The sequence below is a fragment of the Hyla sarda genome, unplaced genomic scaffold (genome assembly GCF_029499605.1).
Source record: "Hyla sarda isolate aHylSar1 unplaced genomic scaffold, aHylSar1.hap1 scaffold_1530, whole genome shotgun sequence".
In the NCBI taxonomy this organism is placed as follows: domain Eukaryota; kingdom Metazoa; phylum Chordata; class Amphibia; order Anura; family Hylidae; genus Hyla; species Hyla sarda.
Window position 1 is genome coordinate 24,000 of NW_026608166.1, and position 10,324 is coordinate 34,323.

The following is a 10,324-nucleotide window of genomic DNA, read 5'->3' on the forward strand; positions in this document are numbered from 1 at the left end:
ATAGAGGACATGCCTGCACCCCATTGGACTTACCTGTGTGGGTTAAATCCGGGTTATTTGACAACCTATGGCGGTGATGGTTCTGCTCAGGCAGAGCAGTGCTGATGCTCCTCATAAAGCTGTCGCTGCTGTGAAGGTTCTAGGTGACATCACAATCCCTATGGTTACATACACGACAAAGCTGGGTTGTTGTTGTTTACACTCTGCAAGGCCTGTGGAAGTGAGTGACATCATAGCACTGTAGTTCTGAGGGTTCTAGATGGATGCAACAATCTCCTGTTGCTTCTATGAAGGCCATAATAGACGACATCACCAAACAGCTCCATAGTCACATACACAGCAAAGGAGAGATGTTGTTTACACCTAGTGATGTCAGTGGTATTGAGTGACATCACAGCACAGTGCTAAGGCTCCTGGGCCTGGACACAGCAGCGGCTGCAATATCTCAACGGAGAATACGTTTATATATATGTGTGTGTGTGCGCGTATATATATATATTTCTCCACCGAAATCACTTTTAAACCCATTTCCACCTTTTTTTCCCTTCTCTTCCTCTTACTTTTTTTTCACGTTTTTTTACGTTTTTCTCCTTTTCGCCTCTTTTCTGGGCGTATTATTCTTCTTTTTCTTCTTTTTTTTCGTCTAATGCATACCCCATCAGTGCAGCAATGCTTATTCAATACCGCCAGCAGATGGAGACACTGGGGGATAATTTTCTAAGGATTTATACTGATTTTTCCTGTCTGAATTTGTCGCACAGAAAGTTGCAGGCCAAATATGTGTGACATTTCTGCGACTTTAGCTTCTAGAGCATTTTTACAACATTATACATAGGTGCTGAATACATAAAAAGCGACTGTTCAGCGACAGACAAGTCGCATCGGCTGAAAGTAGGCCAGAATGTCAGTCCATGTTGGAGCAGGTTTAGATACAGTCTAAAGCATAGATCTCAAAGTCTGTGCACAGAATTTAGCAAGGGCCTCGCACCTTCTGATGCATCAGGTAGGTGCACTATAGCATAGCCTAACCCTCTGTACTTTGGTCTATATTGATGCGGGACATAGACAGCCAGCTGATGACCAATCCATTAGTGCAATGGATGGCTGGAAGCATTTGTCTTTGCCTTTGCAATACCACAGAAGCAATGCATGGTCAATGTACAGCAATGACACACCTGTGTGAACAGCCAGGAGACCCCCCCATGTTATGTTACATAGTTACATAGTTAGTACGGTCGAAAAAAGACATATGTCCATCAAGTTCAACCAGGGAATTAAGGGGTAGGGGTGTGGCGCGATATTGGGGAAGGGATGAGATTTTATATTTCTTCATAAGCATTAATCTTATTTTGTCAATTAGGAACATTCAGCACCCACCCGCTATCAAGGCAGCTGCCTATCATGTCATGCCCTACCTGCACAGGTGTGCTGGCTACTCAAATGATCCAATTAAGGAGGCCATTTAGTCAGCAGCAGCAGAAGTCCTGTGCCTGGACGCTCCAACAGCGGCCAGACACAAGCAGAAGCAGCAGAAGCAGCAGCAGCACCACCTTTTGTTTTTTGGCTGCAGCAGCAGCAGCAGCAGCAGCAAGGCCCACAGGGCTGGCTAGCTGGCTAGCCAGCAAGCAGGTAGCAATGAAAGTAGGAATCTTTCTTTTTAACCCTGTAAGGGGGTGGTGCACTGTACCCGAAGATACTGCCATATCGGGTCAATGCATAGGGCGACGGAAGCAAGCTTCGAAATCGGCCCCCGTTCTCAAAAATCCATTTAATATATGGTCCCCAGATAGGGGACGTATCAGATATTAAACTGATAAGAACAGATACTACACTTGATCTTAGCCAAAAGGCCGAGAAGCGATAACCGTGAAAGGGGCGGGCCCAACAAGGTCCCCTTCATGGGCACTATCACTGCTTGCTGTCAGGGAGGCTGCCAGACAATTTTCCATGCACACTCTGGGCTGGGGGGCAGTCAACCACCAGTACACACAGCAGAACCTAAACCCATACCATTATTGCTAAGCAGCAAGACAGGGGCCCATTGCACTCCCACGGGGCCTTTTTAAATGCAATCCATAACCCGGATTTGCCAGGAACCCTTCTTACTCCTCCTACTTGCATGTGACACTGGGCTTAGGATCTGCATAGGAAACACACACACAAGCACACACCTACCTTTGTTGCCTGCAGATGCCTCCTTGGCTGTCCCCAAACGGTATCAAACCAACACCCACGGGAAGCTGTAAGCATAGAGGACATGCCTGCACCCCATTGGACTTACCTGTGTGGGTTAAATCCGGGTTATTTGACAACCTATGGCGGTGATGGTTCTGCTCAGGCAGAGCAGTGCTGATGCTCCTCATAAAGCTGTCGCTGCTGTGAAGGTTCTAGGTGACATCACAATCCCTATGGTTACATACACGACAAAGCTGGGTTGTTGTTGTTTACACTCTGCAAGGCCTGTGGAAGTGAGTGACATCATAGCACTGTAGTTCTGAGGGTTCTAGATGGATGCAACAATCTCCTGTTGCTTCTATGAAGGCCATAATAGACGACATCACCAAACAGCTCCATAGTCACATACACAGCAAAGGAGAGATGTTGTTTACACCTAGTGATGTCAGTGGTATTGAGTGACATCACAGCACAGTGCTAAGGCTCCTGGGCCTGGACACAGCAGCGGCTGCAATATCTCAACGGAGAATACGTTTATATATATGTGTGTGTGTGCGCGTATATATATATATATATATATATATATATATATATATATATATATTTCTCCGCCGAAATCACTTTTAAACCCATTTCCACCTTTTTTTCCCTTCTCTTCCTCTTACTTTTTTTTCACGTTTTTTTACGTTTTTCTCCTTTTCGCCTCTTTTCTGGGCGTATTATTCTTCTTTTTCTTCTTTTTTTTCGTCTAATGCATACCCCATCAGTGCAGCAATGCTTATTCAATACCGCCAGCAGATGGAGACACTGGGGGATAATTTTCTAAGGATTTATACTGATTTTTCCTGTCTGAATTTGTCGCACAGAAAGTTGCAGGCCAAATATGTGTGACATTTCTGCGACTTTAGCTTCTAGAGCATTTTTACAACATTATACATAGGTGCTGAATACATAAAAAGCGACTGTTCAGCGACAGACAAGTCGCATCGGCTGAAAGTAGGCCAGAATGTCAGTCCATGTTGGAGCAGGTTTAGATACAGTCTAAAGCATAGATCTCAAAGTCTGTGCACAGAATTTAGCAAGGGCCTCGCACCTTCTGATGCATCAGGTAGGTGCACTATAGCATAGCCTAACCCTCTGTACTTTGGTCTATATTGATGCGGGACATAGACAGCCAGCTGATGACCAATCCATTAGTGCAATGGATGGCTGGAAGCATTTGTCTTTGCCTTTGCAATACCACAGAAGCAATGCATGGTCAATGTACAGCAATGACACACCTGTGTGAACAGCCAGGAGACCCCCCCATGTTATGTTACATAGTTACATAGTTAGTACGGTCGAAAAAAGACATATGTCCATCAAGTTCAACCAGGGAATTAAGGGGTAGGGGTGTGGCGCGATATTGGGGAAGGGATGAGATTTTATATTTCTTCATAAGCATTAATCTTATTTTGTCAATTAGGAACATTCAGCACCCACCCGCTATCAAGGCAGCTGCCTATCATGTCATGCCCTACCTGCACAGGTGTGCTGGCTACTCAAATGATCCAATTAAGGAGGCCATTTAGTCAGCAGCAGCAGAAGTCCTGTGCCTGGACGCTCCAACAGCGGCCAGACACAAGCAGAAGCAGCAGAAGCAGCAGCAGCACCACCTTTTGTTTTTTGGCTGCAGCAGCAGCAGCAGCAGCAGCAAGGCCCACAGGGCTGGCTAGCTGGCTAGCCAGCAAGCAGGTAGCAATGAAAGTAGGAATCTTTCTTTTTAACCCTGTAAGGGGGTGGTGCACTGTACCCGAAGATACTGCCATATCGGGTCAATGCATAGGGCGACGGAAGCAAGCTTCGAAATCGGCCCCCGTTCTCAAAAATCCATTTAATATATGGTCCCCAGATAGGGGACGTATCAGATATTAAACTGATAAGAACAGATACTACACTTGATCTTAGCCAAAAGGCCGAGAAGCGATAACCGTGAAAGGGGCGGGCCCAACAAGGTCCCCTTCATGGGCACTATCACTGCTTGCTGTCAGGGAGGCTGCCAGACAATTTTCCATGCACACTCTGGGCTGGGGGGCAGTCAACCACCAGTACACACAGCAGAACCTAAACCCATACCATTATTGCTAAGCAGCAAGACAGGGGCCCATTGCACTCCCACGGGGCCTTTTTAAATGCAATCCATAACCCGGATTTGCCAGGAACCCTTCTTACTCCTCCTACTTGCATGTGACACTGGGCTTAGGATCTGCATAGGAAACACACACACAAGCACACACCTACCTTTGTTGCCTGCAGATGCCTCCTTGGCTGTCCCCAAACGGTATCAAACCAACACCCACGGGAAGCTGTAAGCATAGAGGACATGCCTGCACCCCATTGGACTTACCTGTGTGGGTTAAATCCGGGTTATTTGACAACCTATGGCGGTGATGGTTCTGCTCAGGCAGAGCAGTGCTGATGCTCCTCATAAAGCTGTCGCTGCTGTGAAGGTTCTAGGTGACATCACAATCCCTATGGTTACATACACGACAAAGCTGGGTTGTTGTTGTTTACACTCTGCAAGGCCTGTGGAAGTGAGTGACATCATAGCACTGTAGTTCTGAGGGTTCTAGATGGATGCAACAATCTCCTGTTGCTTCTATGAAGGCCATAATAGACGACATCACCAAACAGCTCCATAGTCACATACACAGCAAAGGAGAGATGTTGTTTACACCTAGTGATGTCAGTGGTATTGAGTGACATCACAGCACAGTGCTAAGGCTCCTGGGCCTGGACACAGCAGCGGCTGCAATATCTCAACGGAGAATACGTTTATATATATGTGTGTGTGTGCGCGTATATATATATATATATATATATATATATATATATATATATATATTTCTCCGCCGAAATCACTTTTAAACCCATTTCCACCTTTTTTTCCCTTCTCTTCCTCTTACTTTTTTTTCACGTTTTTTTACGTTTTTCTCCTTTTCGCCTCTTTTCTGGGCGTATTATTCTTCTTTTTCTTCTTTTTTTTCGTCTAATGCATACCCCATCAGTGCAGCAATGCTTATTCAATACCGCCAGCAGATGGAGACACTGGGGGATAATTTTCTAAGGATTTATACTGATTTTTCCTGTCTGAATTTGTCGCACAGAAAGTTGCAGGCCAAATATGTGTGACATTTCTGCGACTTTAGCTTCTAGAGCATTTTTACAACATTATACATAGGTGCTGAATACATAAAAAGCGACTGTTCAGCGACAGACAAGTCGCATCGGCTGAAAGTAGGCCAGAATGTCAGTCCATGTTGGAGCAGGTTTAGATACAGTCTAAAGCATAGATCTCAAAGTCTGTGCACAGAATTTAGCAAGGGCCTCGCACCTTCTGATGCATCAGGTAGGTGCACTATAGCATAGCCTAACCCTCTGTACTTTGGTCTATATTGATGCGGGACATAGACAGCCAGCTGATGACCAATCCATTAGTGCAATGGATGGCTGGAAGCATTTGTCTTTGCCTTTGCAATACCACAGAAGCAATGCATGGTCAATGTACAGCAATGACACACCTGTGTGAACAGCCAGGAGACCCCCCCATGTTATGTTACATAGTTACATAGTTAGTACGGTCGAAAAAAGACATATGTCCATCAAGTTCAACCAGGGAATTGAGGGGTAGGGGTGTGGCGCGATATTGGGGAAGGGATGAGATTTTATATTTCTTCATAAGCATTAATCTTATTTTGTCAATTAGGAACATTCAGCACCCACCCGCTATCAAGGCAGCTGCCTATCATGTCATGCCCTACCTGCACAGGTGTGCTGGCTACTCAAATGATCCAATTAAGGAGGCCATTTAGTCAGCAGCAGCAGAAGTCCTGTGCCTGGACGCTCCAACAGCGGCCAGACACAAGCAGAAGCAGCAGAAGCAGCAGCAGCACCACCTTTTGTTTTTTGGCTGCAGCAGCAGCAGCAGCAGCAGCAAGGCCCACAGGGCTGGCTAGCTGGCTAGCCAGCAAGCAGGTAGCAATGAAAGTAGGAATCTTTCTTTTTAACCCTGTAAGGGGGTGGTGCACTGTACCCGAAGATACTGCCATATCGGGTCAATGCATAGGGCGACGGAAGCAAGCTTCGAAATCGGCCCCCGTTCTCAAAAATCCATTTAATATATGGTCCCCAGATAGGGGACGTATCAGATATTAAACTGATAAGAACAGATTTTTTTACGTTTTTATTAGTAAAGTGCAAAAACAAGAAATACATACAAGTAAACTTTCACTACTATTCAAAATGCATCATATTACATATCACATTATTGCATTCCAAAGACTAAAGTGCCAAAGTGAATTAGCTTTCTGGGCCCCCAGTCTCTTTTTGTCCAATAAATAGTAGACAAAAAGATCACTCAGTGCAAGTTTAAAACAGTCACTTTCACTAATCAAGTCTTTCTGGAAAACCAAAATATTGCGAGACTTCCATAAGGCATTCTTGACGGTATTCACAACAGTCCATATCACTCTCTCTGTATCTTTATTTTGACTCGTAAAATTCCCGAATAAAACAACTTCATGATTAAAAGTCTTTAGACCGGTAAGAAACATTAAAAGACTCGCCACACTTTTCCACACCTCTTGAGCATAAAAACAGTTCCAAAACACATGTAAGACTGTCTCTTCTCCTCCACAGCTTCCTCTTGGACATCTTGAAGTATTGCACAATCCCCGTCTGTGCTGAAAGTGTCTGGTAGGTACACACTCATGTGCTATTGACCATGCAAGATCTTTATTGCAATTCTCCAGATACGGTGCATTAACCATCCTCCACACTCTGTCACATTTTGTTTTAGAGAAGTTTAAAATCCCAGAGGTTTGCTCCGATCTCCTGAGCTCCATCTCTATTCTTTTGGGATGCTTGAGAATCTCAATGTCCATGTCTTTCAAGTTATACAGACGAATCACTTTCTCTAAAACCATATAGTGCTTTGGAGGTATGATTAAAACAGGGGATGTCTGAGGTAGGTGAATCCATTTTCTTTTTCTAAATATATCACCAGCAGCATACTTTAGATAAAATGTCCATTGTTTAGAGGATAAAACAGTCTTAAAACACATGCTAAAAAACTTCAGGTATAAAAAATTTTTAAGATTAGGAACGTTTTTACCTCCATTTTTGTGCAGCTTGTACATAATGTCTCTCTTGAGTTTTTCCATCCTTGAACTCCAGATAAAATGAAAAAATTGTTTTTGCAGGTTTTTAAGAACAGTCTCTGATGGAGGAAACACTGTGTTAAGGTACAATAAAACAGGTAAAAGCAAGGAACGTATAATTAAAAGCTTCCCTTCAATTGATAGTTTCCTAAGCTTCCAAAAGTCAATTTTTTTCTGTACCTTTTCTTTAATAATGTTCCAACTCTCCTCTCCATCATTTTTTGCATTAAAAACCACTCCTAAAACCTTTATTTTCTCACTCTGGATCTTTAGTTGGGGGATGTCTGTATTTGACCACTTCCCAATCCCCAAACATTCACATTTAGCAATATTTAGTTTAAAAGCAGATGCTTGGCAAAAAAATTCAGTCTTCATCAAGGCTCTTCTGACAGATACTTCTGAGTCACATAAAATGGTCACATCATCCATATATGCAAGGGTTTTCGTAAACTGTCCATTACCCCCTGGTATGGGGACCCCTCTGATCACCTTGTCCTTTCTCAGCATAGCCAGTAGGGGTTCTATTGCACATATAAATAGCAGCGGTGACAAAGGGCATCCTTGCTTAACGCCCGAACTCAGTAAAACATCTTCAGATAAAAACCCATTGACTAAAATTTTGCTAAAGCAGTCATTGTATAAAAGTGCAACATGCTTGATAAAACTCTCTGGAAAACCCATCTTTTTTAAAACAGTCCATAAATGCTGGTGGGAAACTCTGTCATATGCTTTCATAAAATCAAGAGATAACACTGCAAGCTTCTGTTGGCGCTCCTGCTGGTACCAGATGGCATCTCTGATGACATTGAGATGCTCCCACACTGCACGCCCTGGGACACCACATACTTGGTCAGGGTGGATCACCGTCTCAATCACTAGCTTCATGCGGTTGACCAAGATTTTTGCAAAAATTTTATAGTCCACATTGAGTAGAGTGATTGGTCTCCAATTTTCTAGCTTTGTCTTGTCTCCTTTCTTGTACAACAAAGTCACCACACCACTCCTCCAGGACTCAGGCAGCTTCTCACAGTTAAAAACCTCTTTAAGAACAGCATAAAAATCAGACTTTAAAATTTCCCAAAAAGACAGGTAAAATTCTATTTGTAATCCATCAGATCCAGGAGTTTTCCCTTTTAAAAAACTCTTTACTGCACTTTCCACTTCAGCCATATTCACACTATTGCACAAAACATCTTTGTCCTGATCACTCAGACAATATTGCACAGAGTCCATTACTTCGGGTAAAAAGTCAGAGTCAATGTGTTTTTCACTAAAAAGATCATGATAAAAACTGTGTGCTTTATTTAAAAGTCCATCTTTAGTAGTCTCACCATCAAGATTTTTTATTAATTCTTTCTTTTCAACAAGTTTCTTTAAAAAGAAGCGTGAGCAAGTCTCATTTTTTTCCATATGTTCCACTTTTGCATTATAAATAATTTCTTTACCTTTTCCTTCCACAGCTTTCTTTATCTCCTCTTTCACCTTTACAATTGTATCATCCATGTTCACACCAATGCTCCTCAGCTGGTAACAGGTTTGCAGTTTTGTGTTTAGTCTTTTAAACCACCTTTGCTTCTCCTTGGCTTTGTTCACACCAGCACGCATAAAAAATTCTTTTATTTTGGCCTTTGCATGCTCCCACCAGTCCAGCATTGATGCAAACCGCTGTTGGAGATTTTTTAGTTTTTTATAATAAATAACAAAGTCTCTCTTTATGATTTCATCTTCTAGGAGCTGTGAGTTCAGTCTCCAAACACCTTTCCCTTTGATGACATCAGGTAAGTAAATTTCCACAGAGAGAAGTTTGTGGTCAGACAAGACATTATCTGTGAGTTTAGCATTATTTATTTTTATATTTTCAGAAATAAGGACAAAGTCAATTCTGGATTTATAGATGTTACTTTCCCAGGTGTAACCAGGGTCAGATGGGTTTTGACTTCTCCAGGCATCTTGCAATCTGTTGTCCTGAATTAGATTCTTCAGCTGCACTTCAGTCTTGTCTTTTCTCACAGACCCAGAGACTCTCCTCTCATCAGGCAACACACAGTTAAAATCTCCTCCCAAGACAAGAGAGGTAGCTCCATGCAAATACAACTGCACAATCTCTAGGAGGGAGGATCTTTCTTCTTTAACAGGGGAGGCATAGATGTTAATAATCCTCAACTCCACTCCATTATATTGTACATTCACAAGCAATGCCCTCCCAGGCACAATTTCCACAAAGGACATGATGTTAAAGTCCTGGCCCTTAAAAAGTATTCCAACTCCAGAGTTCTTGTTTGAGTTGTCACCTGACCAGATAGATGGGCCATATATCCAGTCAGTTCTCAGGTATTCATAATTCATGTGATGATAAATTCCACATTCTTGAATTAGAAAAATTCTTGCATTCAAAGTTGACAAAAATGAAAAAAAAGCAGCCCTCCTTGCAGGACTCTTTATTCCTCTCGCATTAAGCGAGGCAATGCTGATGGTAGCCATTTAACCCTTTTCAGGAGTTGCTGCCTCAGACTCAGGAGATGTAAGTTCCTGGATTACTTGAGATGGTGCAACCAGTAACCGTTTTGTTTGGCCACTGTTCACATCTGAGACAACAGGATCTTTCTTTCTCTTTTTTTTCAAGTCTTCAACCTCCATTTCCTCTGACCAGTCTCTTGCAAGTGTAGCCACAGATGATCCCTGCTCCATATCTGACTCGGCAAAGTCCGACTCAGTGACAGCGACCACCGACTCCACCGCCCCCATGGTGACAGCAGGGACAGCACGGGGTTCACTGCCACCAACTTTCCGCTGGATAACATCTGGCTTTACAGCAGCAGGTTTTACAGTCTCTTTCTTTTTAACTGCAGAGACTGCAGTCTGAACAGACCCAACAGTAACAGCAACAGGAACAGGATCCGCAGTCTGAATAGTGTCCACAGGTTTGGATCCAGCCTCGGGTGTGGCAGCAA

The 10,324-nt window shown here is 43.2% G+C and overlaps 3 non-coding genes across 3 annotated transcripts; all 3 read right to left on the minus strand.

Annotated features, from left to right (window-relative positions):
- Positions 1–1,671: 1,671 nt before the first annotated feature.
- On the minus strand, positions 1,672–1,862 carry LOC130309642 (U2 spliceosomal RNA). The gene has a single exon (XR_008858287.1). It is a non-coding gene; the product is annotated as a U2 spliceosomal RNA (small nuclear RNA).
- A 2,089-nt stretch (positions 1,863–3,951) lies between these two features.
- On the minus strand, positions 3,952–4,142 carry LOC130309643 (U2 spliceosomal RNA). Its single transcript, XR_008858288.1, has one exon. It is a non-coding gene; the product is annotated as a U2 spliceosomal RNA (small nuclear RNA).
- A 2,089-nt stretch (positions 4,143–6,231) lies between these two features.
- LOC130309656 (U2 spliceosomal RNA) lies at positions 6,232–6,425 on the minus strand. The gene has a single exon (XR_008858301.1). It is a non-coding gene; the product is annotated as a U2 spliceosomal RNA (small nuclear RNA).
- Positions 6,426–10,324: the final 3,899 nt, after the last annotated feature.